Raw genomic sequence first — 20,271 nt, forward strand, 5'->3', positions numbered from 1 at the left:
GTGATATTAATTATTTTCATATGAAGAAAAAATCGAAAATAGAGTTAGATCAGGTTAGGTACGTCCCTAGAAATTATTTGAAATCTTGAAAGGCTTTGTTGTCTAATTGTAGTAGTATTTATATTAAGAGTATGAGCCCGTTAAATGATCTCTCTAGAATTTGGAATTTGGAATGCATCTTATATTCATAGACTAGAATCTAAATCACAAGTCTCTAGATAGGTTTAAATATGTTTCTAAGATTTATAGAATGGTACTTTTGGACAAAAATTCTAATAGATGTAAAGGATGATTCATTTCGACTTTCTCTACTTTTTAAAGAAAAAACACAGAAACTTCAAATTTGATGCGGAATGTTTATTATCATTCGAAAGAATATTCTGTGACATTCTTTCAAATGTTGGCCGCTGCTACGTCATAGGTCCATGTGTTGAGTTCAATTTTCGATAACTTGTCAGATAAGCAAGCGAAATTGTATATTCATACATATGTACATAGATATGCATGAAGTATGTAAGTATGTGTGAGCACAAGACACAAAATGATATGCAGCTTAAGGGACTTTACCAGTGTGATGCTTGAAAAATTAGGCGACTTTCGTGAATTTTTTGAAAAGAAAGTACGCGATTGAATATTTCGAACTTCTTTGAGAGTAATAAGGTATATTTTCAGCTATATTTTAAGATTTTTTTTTTACAAAAATGTTGAAAAATAACATAAAATAACTGCCTTAGGAGGTGCCAAAAAAAAAGTGTCCCAACTGCTGGCATGATTCCGGCCGAGTGGGTATCTGAAACAAATAAATTCCAAAAGGTTATTAAGGTTGAAAGTATTTCCTATATAATGACTTACGATCCTTGAAAAATATCAAAAATTAACAAAATGGAGTAATATTGAAAAACAAATTCGTGTTTTTTTGGTAAAAAATGGTCGTTTTTTTAATGCCAAATTGACAATTTTCAACCAATCAAAAGGATCATAAGTCATTGTATAGTAAATGTATCAAAAAATACATACTCAATTTTAATTTGAGGTCAATAGGTCAATTTCTCGTTGAATTATAACGCCAGCAATTTTGAAAAATGTCATTTCGAGAAAAACGCGTTTAAAATTTCACTTTCATATATTATATATAATACCTCGGAGCGGTCGCTCTTTGGAACGCTGCCATTCAAAAACTATTCAAGACACGACCTTCCCGATTTCACAGGATATTTATTTATAAGCTATCGAAAAAGAAATTTTTTTGGAGCGTCAAGCTGGTATAGCCTCCTAACAATATGCACATACAAACATACACATATACACTCATCAACATATATAGTTCTCCATATTCACAAATAAACATAAAATGTATCTATATACATATATATGTACATACGTATCTCTGCGAAAATCAGCTTAAGTGCCTTGATGCAATCGCGTAAAGCGCTGTTGTGTCTGGATTGATGGCTGAATGATTGTGAAATATGTGTTATAAATCTGATTAAGCCAAAAAAAGAGCGAAATGAAAATTATGACAGAAGATTCGTAAGCCAAAAGCAGATACTGCACGTTCACAAACATAATTGTGTGTACTATATGCTTCTTTAAATATCTGTATGTGTACTTATAGTTGTCTGCAACGTAAACGCCAGTAGCGAGCAGTGGCTTTTAATGCTTTTCATGTAAATGGGCTAACCGACAACCAGGAAGCATAATTCTCGCAAAGATGCGAAAGGCAATAAAAAACGAAACGAAGCGAAGCAAAAATTTGCAAACAAATTATGTGTGTATGTATGTTTGTATGTAAAACAACTGGCACGCGGTTTAGTGCAACGTTCGCATTAAGCAGTAACATCCATACATATGTGTATTGGCAAACGAACATTCGAATATAAACATGCTTGTCCATATGTAAACGCAAGAAATATTGCGCATTCATAATGCACTTGTCTAGCGGCAACTATTTACATACATACATATGTATGTACAGACAGCTAGGTATTGCCCTGTCTCTTCCTTGAAGCTTATTGCAAAGCGCATTGCTAAATTGATGAATGACTTACAGCAGGAAGATGCAGTAGCAACTAGCCTATGGGCTAACGCTTAAATAATGGATAAGTATACATACATATATACATAAGTATATGAATATATATGTCACTGTTGTAATAAATATATACATATGTAAATATAAATGCATATTTACATATGTACATATGAATATAGTTACTTAATGAAAAATATGCCTGCACAGATTTTCTTAGGGGACTTCGGAAGCTTTTATAAAGTAGTGATGTGAAGGTGTCATGTGTAATGAATCAACTACGTACTTCTTATACTACAAGTATGAACAAAAAATAATAAGTCTTTGTTCATAATTATAAAATTCTTAATTTATTATTTAAAATCTATAACGTCCTCGTCAAAGTAATTCCTCTTGGCCTCAATACACTTGTGCTAACGATTTTTCCAATCCTCGAAACAGTTGTTAGGGTCAAAATCACACAGAGCTAAATCTGATGAATACGGTGGTTGCGATACGATATGGGTTAAAAATTTGGCGAAAAACTCACGAATAATCAATACAGTATTCGACGGTGCATTATCGTTGTGCAAAACCCATAATTCTGGCCTTTTTTTACGAATAGCTTCGCACAAATGACGCTTAACGCTCAAATAGTATTCCTTATTCACATTCGGACTGAACCACACTTCGATAATCGAAGAAAACTGTCAAAACAACCTTGATTTTTGACCTGCTTTGAAGTGGTTTTTTCGGATACGGCTCACTTTTCCCATCACCAGTACTCGTAATAATACATTTCGTGACAACCTGCTCATTGGAAAGTATTGTTTCACAGATATTACCGGGACTCTGTTTTTTGAAAAAATTGAATGATTTAGGAACCAATTATGCTTTCGCTTTTCTTAGACCCAAATAATTTTTCAAAATAATTTTCACTGATCTTTCCGATATTCCAACGATGCCAATAAGATCTCCGACTATTAATCGTAGACTCTCAATTACCAATTCCTTTTTTTTACTGACGTGTTGATTGTCGGTTGTAGTTGATGGCCGTGCTGGACGTGGTTCGTCAAAGACGCGTTCTCGAACCTCTTTGAATAATTTGTGCCAATCAAAAATAATTTCCCGCGACAAACAATTATCACCCAAGGGGTTTTCCAACATTCTTAACGTTTTGCCACCAGAAATTTGGAAGAAGAGAAGTATAAGGTATAAGGTTCAGAGGTTGCGCTGTGCATAACGGGAGCTTTAAGAATAATCCCAACGTCGGCTCTTCAACTGGTGCTAAACCTGCCATTAATAGACCACATCGCTGAAAACTGCGCAGCTAAATCGGTGGGACTACTACTGGCTGCAGCAAATATACATATAGAACATTCTGGCACAGTTCGGTTGGTAATGGGGGTTCGGCAACCTCCGTCTACATGATCCCACTTTTCAACTGGCAAAGTAAGTTCAAAGTAAACATAGAAAAAGAGTCTAAACATTTATACAGATCGCTCGAAAATGAACGATAGAGTTGGTGCTGCCTTTTAAGTTGCCGGGCGGCTGCAGTATATTTCAAGCTGAGGTCTTCGCTATTGCGAAAACCGCACGGCCGAAACGTTATCAACATTGTCTATACGACGATCTGTTAAAGAAAATTAAAACTCGATGGACTGAGCTACCTAGGTGCAAAACTGCAAAAGTCATGTGTAAAACGGTAGAAAGGATGTACACAAAACTCCTATTGGCACTCGATAGAAGAGACTGTAGGAACATTTTAAGAATAGTAACTGGTCACTGTCGAAAAGACTGCAGAAACTGTTTAGAGTAAGTAACCAGAGAACCGATGGAGCCTCTCTTGTGCACCCGTTCCGTATTGGCAAGACTATGCTGTAAGCTACGGTATGATACACTGGAGGAGGTATCGATAGTAAGGTCACAGAGGGCATAGTAGCTGAACTCTATCGGGTATCGTAAGGGACCAAAACTGGTGCGTCGCTCATTGGACTACCAGGCTAACCTAACCTTACCCAAGGCATGAAACAGAAGGTGCGGTTTAAATATCTTGCCGAATTTTGAAGTAAAAAATATCAATAGTTTAATTTTATGCCATATTATGTTAGAGGAACTTGTTTGTGGTAATTATTGAAAGATCCACTGATCGTTATTGCTCCAATTTCTTTCTCAACAAAATACTCAAACACACTACACTACTACTACAGCGGATGACATTCGAGCAAAAATTAGAAATTTCAACAAACAACATCATTCTTATTAATTACCTTTTAGCTTTATCTAGACATTTTAGTTGAGTCTGTATAAACGATAATGTATAACTCCAAATTTTGTAATATTTATTAAAATTAATTCTACATCGATTTCATTAGCAATTTGTCTCAAATTACGGTAACAAATACGCTTCTGAGTAAGAAACAGACTTACTATATTCAAAATAAATTTAATTGAATGAGTTCATAAACATGAATCACGCACATTCATATGCAGGTGTATAGATACATATACATATATGTGGATATATGGATTTTAGTAGTCATGGCGCCAAATCATCCATACATACATATGTACAAATATGAACAGAAAATTAGATGATGCTGTTGCTGTTGCTGACTCAGAAATCTATAGTAGGTGCTCGCATTACACAATTGCTTCACTCTCGCTGCACCTGAAAATTAATTAAAAATCAACTGTCTTAATGAAAGCAAAATACTCCAGCTAACAATATTTACATGCGATCCGTGTAACTCGAATTAAATTTATTATTGATTTATGCACTTCTAATTCTCATGCACTTCGCACCGAATAAGTGAAAGATAAACGGAAATAGTGGAGATTTTAATTAAATGCCCATTCGAATAGATTTATAAGGAAATTTGTGCCATCACTCGTGTGTCTATTTATTTACGGAATTGTGTACTACAAACAAATATTAATAAAGAGTAATTGAGAGAATGCCAAAACATATGCATATTCAATTTTGGCTGCAGACGCACACTAACCTAAAGCTGTGCTGCATGGAAATAAATTATTTTATATTTTTAGATTGTGTGCGGCAGGCGACAGACAGCTAAGCGAAGCAGTCGGTCAACCAAAGCAACGAAAAAAGCATTGTGTAATATAAAGCGAAAAAATATAAGTAGTTTTTAATCATTTAAGAAGATTTATGCTTATAAAGTGAAAGTGAGTGTCTCCAAAGAGACGGATAGTGTGTATGCAAGCCCAGTAGGAATTTTCAGTGCTAGATTCTAAAATTTATAAAACTAATACTGTAGAAAATGAAACTATTATACATACTTGACCAGAAGTTCCACCCAGAGCATTCTTAGAAACTTGCAATAAAAAGTCTCTTTTCAAGCAATTTTCTATATTCGAACATCGTAATCATATCCCTCAATCTGGTCTTGAATTCTTTGCATCACCAAAATTTTTGTATTTTTATTCTCTCGAATGAAGCCACTGCTGCAGTAAATTTAAATCACAACTGTCTCTCTCGAATATTTTCACGTTCATGTTTTTCGTTTCTTTTCTATCAAATATTTAAAATAAAATTTCATCAAAACTTCTTATTTCTTCTTATATCATTGTTTAAATCTTAAAATTTGCCAATCGCATGCTTTATATGTTATACATAATAGACATTAAAATTTTTCCTACAGGGTAGCCACCACTTCAATGTTATGCGGAAAACGGCAGACAGTTACACTTCTCGCAGTCATGTGGTACCTAAAAACTGCATTTATTACTTAAAGTATTCAATTTTGAATGCATTTTATCTGTCGATGCGGCTGCCACTCGGTCACTCAAGCATCTGTGGCCAATGGATTCGTTGGAGTTGTCGGCCTTTGCGTTCGTTGGCTTATAATGCCTACCACTCGTTTTATGCTTATGAGTATGCTGTTGGACTTTTAAACTCTTTAAGTTATTCCATAATCATACATACATACAAACATACAAAGTTATATATATATATATATGTGAATGTAACTATTTCGATGGCCGTGTGCTGTAGATGTGAATGCTGACTATGCTTTTTTTTATTGTTCTGTTGTGACTTTTTTCATGCAAATGTCAACAGTATGCCATTGTTATGTTCCTGTAGTTGTTGTTGTTATTTACTATGCTCATGCTATTTACTTTTAATGAACCCTTTGTATAGCCAAAGTGCTACATTTCCAAAATGTGACTTTTTTCCATTTTCCTCTTTCATTTTATTATGCTTTATTTGCCTCCGCTTTGACTTTCAATATATTATATTTGTCTGTGAAACGGAAAGTTTAAATGCCAAAGAAGGTATGCATAAGCAATGAAAAATAAATACTTTTACACTAAGTAGTACTGTACTAATAGTATGCATAACTCTCGCAGAATTATGCAAAATAAAAAGTACGGTTTTAAATAACTAAAATTCTGAAATTAAACAAAAATTTCCTAAAAAATAATTCAATGATTTTTTCTTCGTCTCTCATAAGTATCAGTCCCATATTTACGAACAGTCTCATGCACAATCGGATTCCAATTAGCGTGCCACGAAAAAATGTCTAGGGTAATGATAGTTTTTGCGAAAAAATTGTACCTTAAGGATTTACATGAGTAGTCTCGGGTAAAAAATAGCATTTTTTAACAATATTTTTCTCATATAAAAAATGTCATATTTTAAACTCGGCCATTGCGACGCCATTTCCGGTGACTCCTCGGAAAAAAGATGCACCCGCGTTGGCAGGATAACTCCTTACAGCTGCTTTACGGTCAGTAAACGAAGATACGAAAATTTTAGCTACAAATGGATTCCAATCAATTTCATACCCACCAACCGTATAATATTTCTGAAGACTAGTTCTTCGCATTCAAATATTCCTATTAAAATCATAGACAAAACTTGTTGAAAGCAAAGTTTTCTTACTAAGCTCAAAGTAACGGTAACTTTTATTCTAATTTTAAATTCTCCTTGCACTGCCATATTTGTGTATTTAAGCCTCAACCCACAGACACATGTGACGCACAAAAATAAAATAACAACCGATATTTACTGCTCAACTGAACTTTTAAAGTTTTGCCAAAACTTTCGAAGAAACTTTTCTGGGACAACAATTCTGGGAACAAATTTAATTTACCCAAAATCACTTTTGCCAAATTACAATTCAATACACTTGAATACTAACTACAAAAACAAATGCACTGATGTGGGAGTGTGGCAACTACAATAACAGCAATTTCCAATGCATAAAGAGAATAATAAACTTTACACTTAAAAAAAAAAAACAAAAACAAAAACAGAAACCCATACAAAATTCGTACACTCGCTGACCGTTGCTTGAACTTTGCGTAACAACCTCAACAACAACAAAAGCAACACTAAAGTGGCAAAAAGTGTGAGCCAAACAAAAAACTTTTCAGAAGCTGGAGCAAGCGTGCAGAGATTTTCATTTTTTCTCACTTTTATTTTCGTTTTTCTGCAACGCTGTTCTAAAAGTTGTGCAGCAGACCAGTTCACCACCCCCTCCTCATCTGCATTGATTTGCTAAAGTTTTGCCTGCAGCTTTCAAAATGCAAATCTTAAAGTTTCTCATAGCTATTGGGCTTTATACTAAATGTGCCGTTAGTGCGGTTGTTTGTCTTGTTATTGCATTGTGTCTGCATTTTATTGCTTCGAATTTTCGTAAATTGAAAGCATCCTTAAGTGCGGTGCATACGCAATGAGTTTGGCAGCCAGTGGAGGAGAGCGCAGCGCAGCGCCTGAGTGACGCAGGTAGTTGTCAGTTTTGATTGAAATGACAGCGCCAAAAATGACACAAAGTCTTCAAAAGCGTACACATGTGAGCGTTTGCTGATGTGTCTGTGTTGTGATCGTTTATACATAAGTTATAAAAAAGCGACACAGAAATATGTATTACGAAATTTAAGTAAAACGAAAATGAAAAACTGATTACCTCAAATTGTGTCAAAATCAGCATTGAATAGCAAGCGTTATAAGTTAGCCCTCGCAACTCAACGGTTGTCCCTCAAACTTAATTTGATTGCTGCTTCACAACTGATTGACGTTGACAGCTTCGTTGGCTGCCAATAAGTAAGTGTCAATTAAAGATATGTAACAAGCTGACAATGAAGCAAGTAATACTTGGTTTCAAAATATTTCTAATAATATTTAATTTTTTTTTCAATTTTACATACTATTCAAAATAACATTCCAAAATCACTTTTTTCACAAAGAAATGAAAAATATGATACCAAAGCCGTAACTACTCACAGAAAAAACAGTTTCCTTTCATGGACTTGATATTGATCAGTCAGTTTGTATAACAGCTATACTCTACAGTGGCTTGATATCAATGGTTCCGACAAATCTTTAACTTCTTGGGGAGCAAAGAACTTGTGCAAAATTTCAGATCCAGATCTCAAAAATTGTGGCACTCTGATAACCTCAGTTTCCTATTTGTTGTGAGTTATATATTTTTTGTTGGTATTTTTATTACCGTTTAATTTGATTTAGGTGTGAAAATAGGCATGTTTGACAAACAAGCTCTCCATTAACTCTATCTTCCAGCTACCTTACCACTGGCTACCAGACTGTGTCTTTCAAGCGAAAGGTACTACCATCAAGGTAGTATGTAGTAGATGGACTGCTTCGAGATGCAGGTTCCTTAAAAAAGGTGCATATTCATTCCGATAGCAGCTTGACTCTACTGACTTTGAGCTCGCTGATTGTTCAAAGATATTCAAGAAGTGCATGAATTCATTAAAAATAACATCAAGCTTCTTCCGTGTTATTACTTGTTTGGATGCCTGGTCTCAGTGAAATTGACGGATAGCTGAAAAGAAATAGGGCTTACCAATGATTGCACTTTTATTCCAATTTCATCAGATTGGAAACGCTTCGGTGTATATTTGTCATCCTGTATTCAGGAGTAAGAACTATGGATCTGCTGCCACCAGAACTTTTCGGCTGCAAAATCGTCCTGTCCTAAATTGATGTCCTCTGAACTACTTGCTTTTATCTGACTGACATGACCAATAGGATCTCAAACAAGTAAGGAAGGGCTAAGTTCGGGTGTCACCGAACATTTTATACTCTCGCATGATAAAGTGATAATCGAGATTTCATTATCTGTCATTTACATATTTTTTATTTTGCTGTAAAATTAATTAGAATTAAATTCTGAGAGATTTACTGATATTTTCGGTGAAAAATTAGGTTAGGTTAGGTTAGGCACTGAGTTCTTCGTGTTCGATATCAGGGACCTTGAAAAGTTATAGTCCGATCACGACAATTTTTCCACAAGGGATACCTCAGCTCAAATACCGTATTTGTGTAAAGTTTTATTCCGCTATCATCATTGGTTCCTAATGTATATATTATACAGAGAAGGCATCAGATGGAATTCAAAATAGCGTTATATTGGAAGAAGGCGTGGTTGTGAACCGATTTCACCCATATTTCGTACATGTCATCAGAGTGTTAAGAAAATATTATATACCGAATTTCATTGAAATCGGTAGAGTAGTTCCTGAGATATGGTTTTTGGTCCATAAGTGGGCGACGCCACTCCCATTTTCAATTTAAAAAAAAATCCTGGGTGCAGCTTCCTTCTGCCATTTCTTCCGTAAAATTTAGTGTTTCTGACGTTTTTTGTTAGTCGGTTAACGCACTTTTAGTGATTTTCAACATAACCTTTGTATGGGAGGTGGGCGTGGTTATTATCCGATTTCTTCCATTTTTGAACTGTATATGGAAATGCCTGAAGGAAACGACTCTATAGAGTTTGGTAGTTTCCGAGATATGTACAAAAAACTTAGTAGGGGGCGGGGCCACGCCCACTTTTCCAAAAGAATTACGTCCAAATATGCCCCTCCCTAATGCGATTTTTTGTGCCAAATTTCACTTTAATATCTTTATTTATGGCTTAGTTATGACACTTTATAGGTTTTCGGTTTCCGCCATTTTGTGGGCGTGGCAGTGGGCCGATTTTGCCCATCTTCGAACTTAACCTTCTTATGGAGCCAAGAAATACGTGTACCAAGTTTCATCATAATATCTCAATTTTTACTCATTTTACAGCTTGCACGGACGGACGGACGGACAGACATTCGGATTTCAACTCTACTCGTCACCCTGATCACTTTGGTATATATAACCCTATATCTGACTCTTTTAGTTTTAGGACTTACAAACAACCGTTATGTGAACAAAACTATAATACTCTCTTTAGCAACTTTGTTGCGAGAGTATAAAAATTATGCTTTTATGATCCAACATCGAGGTCGATACACCAATTAAATGATTTTCGACAAAAATTTTGAAGATTTTGTCACAAAAAAAGACGCAGCCAACGATTACCTCCTCATTTTGGCTGAATTTCTAACCGACAAGCATTTTTGGCTAAGGTTTAAGAACAAGAGAATGTCGATAGGTCAAATCACGAAGCAGCTCCTAGCCCGTTTACCGTTACCGGTCTTTGAATTGTGTCACTATATATGATCATGATTGTGAGCTGACAAGGTACCCATTTTGCACAGAGTTTTCGCATTCCTAAATATCCTACTAATACCGGAAACTTTTTCAATCAATTATATTTTTAGGTCATTTGAACTCCGATTATGAGTTTGCTTCATATCACTTTTTTCTAATTTTTTGATAAAATTAAAAAAAAAACTTAACTTTCAGTAATCAAGCTTAAGTATTTCTCTATAAATTCTCCCATAAAGCAAGAGTCCAAAAATATTTATTTTATTTTAAGCCTCACACAAATACAGCCATACTTGAGCAACACATGCGACACAATAACTTTTTTTTGAACGTTTGGGCATTAAGAGCAAGCCTTCGCATGGATTTTTAAGGTCACCCGCGGCGATACAAGCAAAAAGGCTGTCAATGCACATGATTTCATTGTCATGATACAAATTTATTAAGTGCCCAACGGAGTACGCCCATTTAACAACACACACGCCCACTTAGCAACTGCGACACAGAGCAAAACAAACAAAAACAACAAATAAAATAATTGAGGCATGAACTTTGCGCGTCAATCATACGCCATGTACACCGCCATTGTTGCACCACACTCACTGGGTGCGCTGCTTGCTGATACTCTACTCTATTTATGTTTTTGTTTTTGTAATTTTTCATGTATTATTTAGTATTTTCACTGTGACAATTTTTCAATTTCATTTTGTCTGCTTTTTTCGCCATTCTTTGCACTTTCATTGTGGTATTGTTGGCGAAAAAAAGAGGCAAGTGCACGAAATGAACGAGAAATTTCTGTCGATGCCACAACTGTGCCGTTATAAACATACACGTACACTTACATACATATATATTTGTTGTTGTGTATGAAATGCAGGCCACTTTTGGCTGTCGGTTGTTGCATGCCACAAAAGGTTTCTGCTGTCTGCGACAGGTTGTACGGTACAATGTAGCAGTGAAGAAAAAGTTGCAAAATACAACGAAAAAAACAGCGAAAAAATTTGCACAGCTTCAGCGAAAAGCGCAACACATTTTAATTGCAGCTTCAGCGACGCCAAAGCCAGTTAATTGGTTGCTATGCATGGACTTGATTCCAAAAACAAACGCAAGTATGTGTTTGTGTGTGTGTGTATGTGCTAAGGCTGAGCTAGGTAACTATGGCAATCAGCGCGCTTGCAACAAATTAAATTTTGCACAAACCTACACACAGTTACTTACGCTGCTTCATGCTCACCAAGGTAACTGCTTTATGTCTGCGACTTTGTGCAGTTATTTCAAGTCGCCTTCCAACCACCCCGCAGCCAAAGCTATGCGACAATCTGATTCTGACAACTGTCAATTGTATTGACTTTCAAAGCAACAACGACACACACATTCATCCTCACCTATGTTTGCACGAGCTCTAGTTGCTGCAACTAAATTACAGTGCAAACAAGGCTGTGTGAGAGAAAACAAAAATGAAAAACAAAAAGGTAGCGACAAAAAGCCATAAAAATTAAAAGACACTTAGAAAAATTAAAAAAAGCTTGTTGTGGCGGCAACTCTCAGCGCCACTTAGCTGATGAGCATCAGGCGACATTTTAATTCAAGTGAAAGTTTGTCTGCTTCACTTTGGCTTTCGTGACGAAATAGTGAAGGCGCGTGACGTTGAAGCGTCAAATGCAGAGCGACACGATAAGCGGCGTGAAAATTGAAAACAAAAACAAAACTTAATCGAAATTACTGTAAATCACACAATAAATAAATGGCCACAAAAACAAATTAACATTAATTGAACTATAATACGAGCGGCTTAAGGGGTTATATTCACGCGAATTTTTTATTTGTGATTTTTTTGGAAGAGGCATTTTATTTAAAAAATAAATAAGAGAAATATGTATTTACAGAATTTGGTATACTTTAATTTTTGACGATAAATTTGAAAAAATTTCGATTCCCTCTATCCTCTTCTTTACTGACGTAAACACAGCTTACGTGGTTATAGCCGAGTTAACAACAGCGCAGTCTTCTTTTCGCTATTTGGCGCTAATTCGAAATTCCAAATGCAGACAGGTCCTTCTCCACCTGATCCCCCCAACGGAGTGGGGGTCTCCTCTTTCTCAGCTTGAACCGTCGTTTACTGAATCGAAAAACTTCAAATCAGATCTGGAGCGTTCTCTTCCAATACGATAACACGATCTAGCTAGCGCAGCCGCTGCGTCTTGATTCACTGAACTATGTCAATGTCACCGTATATGTCGTTCCAATGACTGTGACTGCGGTATTCGCCGTTGTCAATACACAAAGTCCCGTAAATAATCTCCAAAACCTTTCTATCGAAAACTTGCAACGTCGACTCATCAGTTGTTGTCATCGCCCATGCCTCTGCGCCATAGCAGGACGGGAATGATGAGACACTGAGATTTTGCTCTTTGTTCATCGAGAGAGGACTTTACTTTTCAATTGCCTAATCAGTCCAAAGAAGCCCTATTGACAAGAGTTAAGACTTGGCACATGGTGAAAATCTGGTCGATAGTAGAAGCCACACTGAAGGTCCAATCAGTTTGTGGACATGGGACGAGTCAGTAATTCACACACTACGCTCGATAAGACCTTATATAGGTATCCGATTTCAAGGGTTTTGTGGGTTGGGCAAAATACACTTAGATTCCAATCATCGCTTTGTTGTCCTTCAGGTGGGCAATTGCCATTCGAATCACATCATAGTCGTGCAATAAAAAGTAGATTTTTGTAAAAAAAATTACACTTCAGAATGGTTAAAAAGCGAAATTATTGTCAAAAGTCTTCTTGCTTCAAGTCGACCGGTTAAGTCGTTTCGTAGAAACCGACTCTGAAACCATTTCAATAAAAGGTATTTAAAGTTTATTTAAAGTTTGTATATGTAAATAAGCAGATTCAACAAATTAATTGCCCAAAAGCAAAGCGGAATATTTGCAGATTTAGTCTCGACTTTAACTTTGGTTCAAATTGCCTACTTTTGCGGCTATAACGGTAATTTACCGTCTATTCGGCGAACCGAGCACTCAATGGCCGCACATTTATCTTATTTAAATGGCCGTTCATGCAAAAGTTTCGCACTTAACATTTTAACGGTAGTTCTCTTGTTTCAACTATTAATCATGCACTTTTACTTTCGTGAAACTTTTTCGCGTTGCTGTGTATTTCGTAAACAACTCAATTATTAATTGCGCATTAAACATTTCGCCTAAAGTGCGTGTTGCTTCTTCTTGTTTTTTTAACGCTAAACCAGTCTAGACGATTTAGACATTAAAGTAGACAATACTGAATTTTAAACAACGAACAAAGCCAAGACTTTATCCTAAAGCAAGTGGGCTTGCAGTCCTCCAATTAATACAGTTAATACAACTATTGTCATTACATATTTCTGATTTACATATATAGTTAATACAAGTATTAATACTATATGAGGTTATGAACAGGAACGGGTAGTAATCATCGGTTCGGACTATAAGGCGAATACATGAGAACCTCACACTTTAACTCGCGGAGTTTCTGACGAGTCTCTATTGATGTTGACCTGGCGTTCTTTGAATAAAACCCAATTGCTTTCCTATTCGCTTCTGGGCGATTGCTTCCCTTCGGTCATAGGAGTGCAGTTCATGGTAGATGATTCAAACACAAAGAAAAACGTTCCTGACCGTCCATTCTGGCTTGGCCACCTATTGTGCCGTCTCAACGCGCCTCAATCACTACCGTTTTCGTTTAAGGTTGTCGTTAGTAACCCACTTTTTATCCTCAGTATCAAACCGCTTCCGAAATGGATCGTTTTCGTTGAGGTTTAGCAGCATTTACGGATAGTCCTGGTTCGGTTTATGAAGTTTTTTGGGTTAATTCAAGTAAATTTCCAGACGGTTTCGAAGGAACCAAAATTACGCGTGATTGGTCTGGTCTTGTCGGTCATTTTAGCTGTCAGCACTTATTAAGCTTGAGAAAATGATTCAGCTCCAAAAGCCCGTTAAAAGCTTGGTATGGAGTTGCTAACTTAGTCCAAAAATGTGGAAAAAGGATCGTTTCTAAGTCATTATTTGTTTCTGAAAATTATTTTCTTATTCCTAGTATTTCTTTTAAATCTGGAGAGAGCAAAGTATTCTCGACAGTGCTACCAACAGAAAAATGTGAACCCATCCATAATTCGCAAGCCAGCCCTTTGAGCACGTCTAAAACGCAATACATTAAGCATAATTACTGATTATCTACTCAAGATTACTAGAAATTTTACGCTCAAATGCGCTTAAAGCTTAGGAAAATGATAATAAGCCCGCAGCTAAAAGCTCTTAGTCGCCACATTTAACCCAGACAAGCAAAAAGTCAATTGTAAATAATTAACAAATCTCCAAGCATTTCGCGCGCTTTGAGGCGTAAAAGTAATACCCGAAAAACCAGAAAATTTCGACGAAACTGCCACAACACCAACAACAAAAGAAATAGTTCAATGCACAAAAGAGCCGAAATGTGAGAGTTCAAGCGACTAAACGGCTAATTAACCCACGACAAGCGAAATGTGCGCATGGCTTTGTTTGTTTATATGTATATATGTATGTGTGTGTGTGTGTGTATGCACATACCATTGCATTGGCTGAAATTGGCAAAGAGGAAGCAGAAAATCCAACCGAAAATTGCAAACGAAAACATTAGACCAAAGTGGCCTGGCAGTTGGTAGCAGAAGTGAAAAAGTAATAGTAATAGCAAAAACAGCAACAACAAACCGCTGCTACTGATGTTAAACGTCAACTTTCGGTTAAATTGATTACAGCCGGGTCGCAAGGCAGCACTGCAAAAACAATAGCAACTGCAATGAGAATGAAAACGCTTGTGATTGGCGGCATTGTAGCAAAGCGCCGGCGCTGAGGCAACAAAATAAGCATTTTTTTCTTTTTGTGGTACTACATGCATGCATGTATATGTAGTATATGTGCGCATTAGCATGAATAATTGTTATTGCAACTATGTAATCGTAGCTATTGTTTGTAGTGGCGCCCAAGTGGCATTGCAGCGCCGTGGCGCATCACTTGTGGCTGCTTGCACAACATTTTCACAAACACACAAGCCATGCATACATGTCTACACAATCGTGTATATGTATGCATGTGCTTGGCCCTACTTTGAAGTGAACGCACGCTTGTGTGTGTGTGTGTGGCCAATGAACCTTGGCATGACTTGCTGGCAACACAATATGCGCCAACTTGCACTTTCCAGCGGTTGACAGTGAAAGAGAAGCAAAAACAAAAATAAAGTCATGGTAAAAAGTAAGAAACAACTCACCAAAATCTATGAATGAATGAATCAGTAGGAGTGTGTGACGGGTAATGGGGTTGCTTGGCGTATTGCGTGCGTGTTCGTGCATATTTAGACACAGTCTACACAGCGGTGGAGAGTCTGCAGTAAAGTTACGGGTGATGTTGTGCAGCCGTCACACAACCGTGTGTGGAGCATGCAAATTTTAAAATGAATTAAGTTTATGGAAAAGTGTATCCAATATATTTAATGTGTTTTGAATGCGTGGCCAGTTTTTAAAAGGTCGTGGGCTCTAGTCCTGGGCAAAGGAAACTATAGAAAATTACCTAAGGTGCAAACTTTAAATAATTTTTAAAGGATTGAAGGATTTATTCAATTCATAAACTCATATTATTAATCCCTTGGTAAATATTGCTTCAATTTATCCCTCCTCCGAATACGAGGGAGAGTCTTCATGTTTCAAGGATTGGCTATTTCATTCGTAAATAAGGAATATTGTTTGATTATTGAATATTATTGATAAATTATGTCCCTTATAAGAAGTTAATTAAGATAAAGCTGCAAGAAAAATCAATAACTTTGATAGCAGTTTGTTTGGCCGCTATATTCTATAGTCCAATCTGATAAATATGTTTGAATTCTAACGTTGGGTTGGACAATAATTCATACTAATTTTCGTGAAGATATCTTGTAAAATAAAAAAGCTTTCCATATAAGAATTTATTATTAATCGAGATCCGAAAACGGCAATTCCGACAAATAAACAGTTTCTTCGAGAGAAAAGGACGTTTGCAAAACACCAAATTATATCTAAAAAACGAAGAGACTGGTTTGCGTATATACAGACAGGCGGACCTGATTAAATCTACTCTGCTTGTCACGGTGGTCAGTGGTTATATCTTCTTCGATATTCATCGCTCACGCTAATTGCCTTGCGGGTAACAGTTGTCTCGAATGCTCCAAGTGCTTTCACATGTAGGAATAATAGAAACGGAAACTGATCCGATCTCTAAGTAGAGCGTTTAATCTCCAGTCTGAGATTGTTGGTGCCATTTATGCTGCTTCTGAGACTTTTAACTTTAACTTCAGTGAAAGGAACGCTTATCATTCATATGTATATAATTTCATAAGGTCTGTGACGTATCCTTCCGACTGTTACAAACTAGTGACGTCTTCGGGAAATATTTTCTTACTGCTAGAAGGTTATTAAACTTTGGCCTATTTAAGTATGTAGGCCTCCCAAGCGTGAAGGAATTGAACAAATATCAAAAAATATATATAAACGTTGAAACAGTTACCATTCTTTTCAAAGTGGTTTACAGGTGGTACGGTCTATTCAAACTGAGCAACGGCTTGAAGCTTACCAACAACCAGAAAACGAAAAATATATATACAAAATAACTCGGAGAAATAATTGAAATATCTAATAAAACCATTTTAGACTAGTGCTCAATCAGCCTGGCTGGAAACTGTGTCGCAAGGATCGATTTACTTTTACTACTGAGTAAAAAATGCACTTCGATTACCAATCCAAAGACAATTGAAGTTGCTGCCAGAGATCATTATTTATTAAGAAAATATTAAAAATAAATTTTGGTCGAAAAAAATAAAACACTATGTTAGGAAAAAACAAGAAAAAATTTAATTATTAGAAGGCCGTAAAAAGCGAATTTTTCAGAACTTTTTTTTTTGAGAAAACTTTTAAATGTATTTATGCAAAAATGTGTATACATATTATGGTATCTATTAACTGTATTTTAGAACTTAGTATTAGTAAAAATATTTATTTGCAAATGAACTACATCTAATCTTCCGGAGCTCCTCTCAAAAAAGACCTTTTGGGGTGACCACTATATTTCTGTACTGGATACTCTGAAAGTAAAAAAACCAAACAGATTTAAGTAATGTTAAATCTAGTAATTAATCAGAGGACTAAGCCATATAATATTTTTTGACAAAATGATTTTTGATAAAAATTTCGACCTTAAATAGTTATAAAAAAATATTTATCGGTGAGAAAAAATTTTCCATTAATAACTAAAAAATATATTTAAGAAGCTCGTATTAATGTAATTGGTTAAAGCGCTTTTGAGTAATGTTGGTCACCGACTTTGAAAACACTATTTTGAGAAAAACAAGTTTAAAGTTTGGAATGCACGTCCAAGAAACGCCTTTGCTAAATTTGCGAATAATTTCGAAAACATTCACCGTGACGATAAGAAATTTTTGTTTGCATTCGTAAATACACACACAATCTACATTAAGAAAAAAAATAAATTGATTTTTTTATAATTTTAACTGCATATAACCTCTTAAAGCATGTGTTACTATAGAGTTTAATTTGAGTAATTTTGTGAAATTACGTATGCTTTCTTTTCACCTAACCGTTTTCAAACATAAAATCCCTCCCTCGTAACGGAAAATATATGTATATATGCAAAAAGTTTAAATTTTATTGTATATTCCAAGATGGTACAATATTGCATGACTAAAGACAACTATGCAACTTTCAAGTTACTCCGATTAAATTTTATAGCAATATTTTAGCCTACTTTTTTTACCTCTTCAGTTTATAATTTTTCTCATTTCTTTCAATTTCTCCCTACTTTTTCAGCACTTTTTTGAGTCTTCATTGTTTCAAATTTTTTGCGGCAATTAATTTTTTTCTTGCCTCGCTTGGTAAAGTGAGAAACGTGTGAAGTTAAGTTTAAACAACGCATTATAATTAAGTCGACATATTACCGTTATATTTTCTTGTTTACGCTTACTACACTGTTAGCTGTACACAAGCTTCAAAGGCATATCAATCGCACAAGCCAACCAAATAAACAGAAGTGAACGAAATTTCCTCATTTTATGCATTTCGTAATAATTACCAGTAAAGTCCAACGGCTGTGCAGCGCGATATTCCCTGAAGCAACGCTTTTTAAAGCATTAAAACGACACGAGGCAAACTTTCAGCGAAAAAATCGCAATAAAAAACAACAAATTGCTGGAAAACTGTCGAAAAGAAAAAATATCCCTGACAAAGCTGCTTTCAGCGTAATTTTTTATTGTTTCTTCTTTTGCTTTTGCGAGCGGTAATTTGCGTCTTAAAAAAGGTAAGCTCGCAAAGCAGGGCAAAGAAAATGATATCACGTAGTAAATTTTAAGTAGACAAAAAAGGCAAGTTTTTGTTTTTGTTTTGGTGCGCCGAGGAAAATGCCACGAGAAATTACAGTGAGACATGAAAATTGTGTCTTGATTTATTGGCGTTGGCATGAGGAAATTACGCGCACAAACACACGTGCACACAGCTATAATCTATTATACAAGCAGACACGCGCACACACTCCACGAAATAAGTATCCAAATTAGTCCACAGCCGATTCACCCGTCATCCTCCTGCGTGGCACAAAGTTGTCAGGCCGACAGCCAGCCATCAAACGCAGTTACAGCAGCGCCGAAAAAAGTTTTCGAAATTTAATGAAATTTGCAACATTTTATTGGCCCGCCAACACCGACGCCAACCAGAGTCGCCCGCGTTTAGCCGCCGCGCGTCGTCGGGTTCACGCAAACTTTGTTAACTAAACGTTGGGTCATTCATGTTGGCTGAGGTTAATGTTAGTGTTGGTGCACACCCAAATATAGTTCACGTTAATAAAGTCGATATATTTGTTGTTGGTGTTATTGTGCCACCTATTTATTATCAACTGCTGTCTGCTCGCTATTGTTCATTAAAAATCCAATTTGTCACACAATCTAATTAGAATTTATCAGGATAGTGATTTTGCTTTGAGGGATACGAGGACAGTGAAGCAAGCATTAGAAATTTAGAAATATTTTTATGTTTTTCAGTAAGAAATGTCTTACTATTAGACGTGTTCTTTTTTTAACTTGATGACACAATATATTAAATGTGTTTTTTTCCAAATATTATATTAACAAGGTTTTGTAGAAACTAAAGACCTCAAATCAATTCTTCACGTTTAAGCATTGACTTATCCTAAATTTTGAGAATATGCAATACGATACCACAAAACATTAACCATACGATGACTTATTCATATAAGCGCCTACAAATTAACTACTGATCCATTTTACAGATCCCAATTTTCTACTGTTAATTTTTCAATTCTTCTTCTTCTTAATTGGCGTAGGCACCGCTTATGCGATTATAGCCGAGTTAATAACCGCGCGCCAGTCGTTTCTTCTTTTCGCAACGTGGCGCCAATTGGATATTCCAAGCGAGGCCAGGTCCTTCTCCACTTGGTCCTTCCAACGGAGTGGAGGTCTTCCTCTTCCTCTGCTTCCCGCGGCGGGTACTGCGTCGAATACTTTCAGAGCTGGAGTGTTTTCGTCCATCCGGACAACATGACCTAGCCAGCGTAGCCGCTGTCTTTTAATTCGCTGAACTATGTCAATGTCGTCGTATATCTCGTACAGCTCATCGTTCCATCGTATGCGATATTCGCCGTGGCCAACGCGCAAAGGACCATAAATCTTTCGCAGAACTTTTCTCTCGAAAACTCGCAACGTCGACTCATCTGTTGTTGACATCGTC

General features: G+C 36.1%; 1 protein-coding gene across 5 annotated transcripts in view; it reads left to right on the plus strand.

Annotated features, from left to right (window-relative positions):
* The window catches only part of LOC105227640 (mucin-22), a 121,585-nt gene that overhangs the window by 62,680 nt on the left and 38,634 nt on the right, over window positions 1-20,271 (plus strand). The gene's annotated exons all lie outside the window — the stretch shown is intronic.

This window comes from Bactrocera dorsalis, chromosome 2 (genome assembly GCF_023373825.1).
Source record: "Bactrocera dorsalis isolate Fly_Bdor chromosome 2, ASM2337382v1, whole genome shotgun sequence".
Lineage (NCBI taxonomy): Eukaryota > Metazoa > Arthropoda > Insecta > Diptera > Tephritidae > Bactrocera > Bactrocera dorsalis.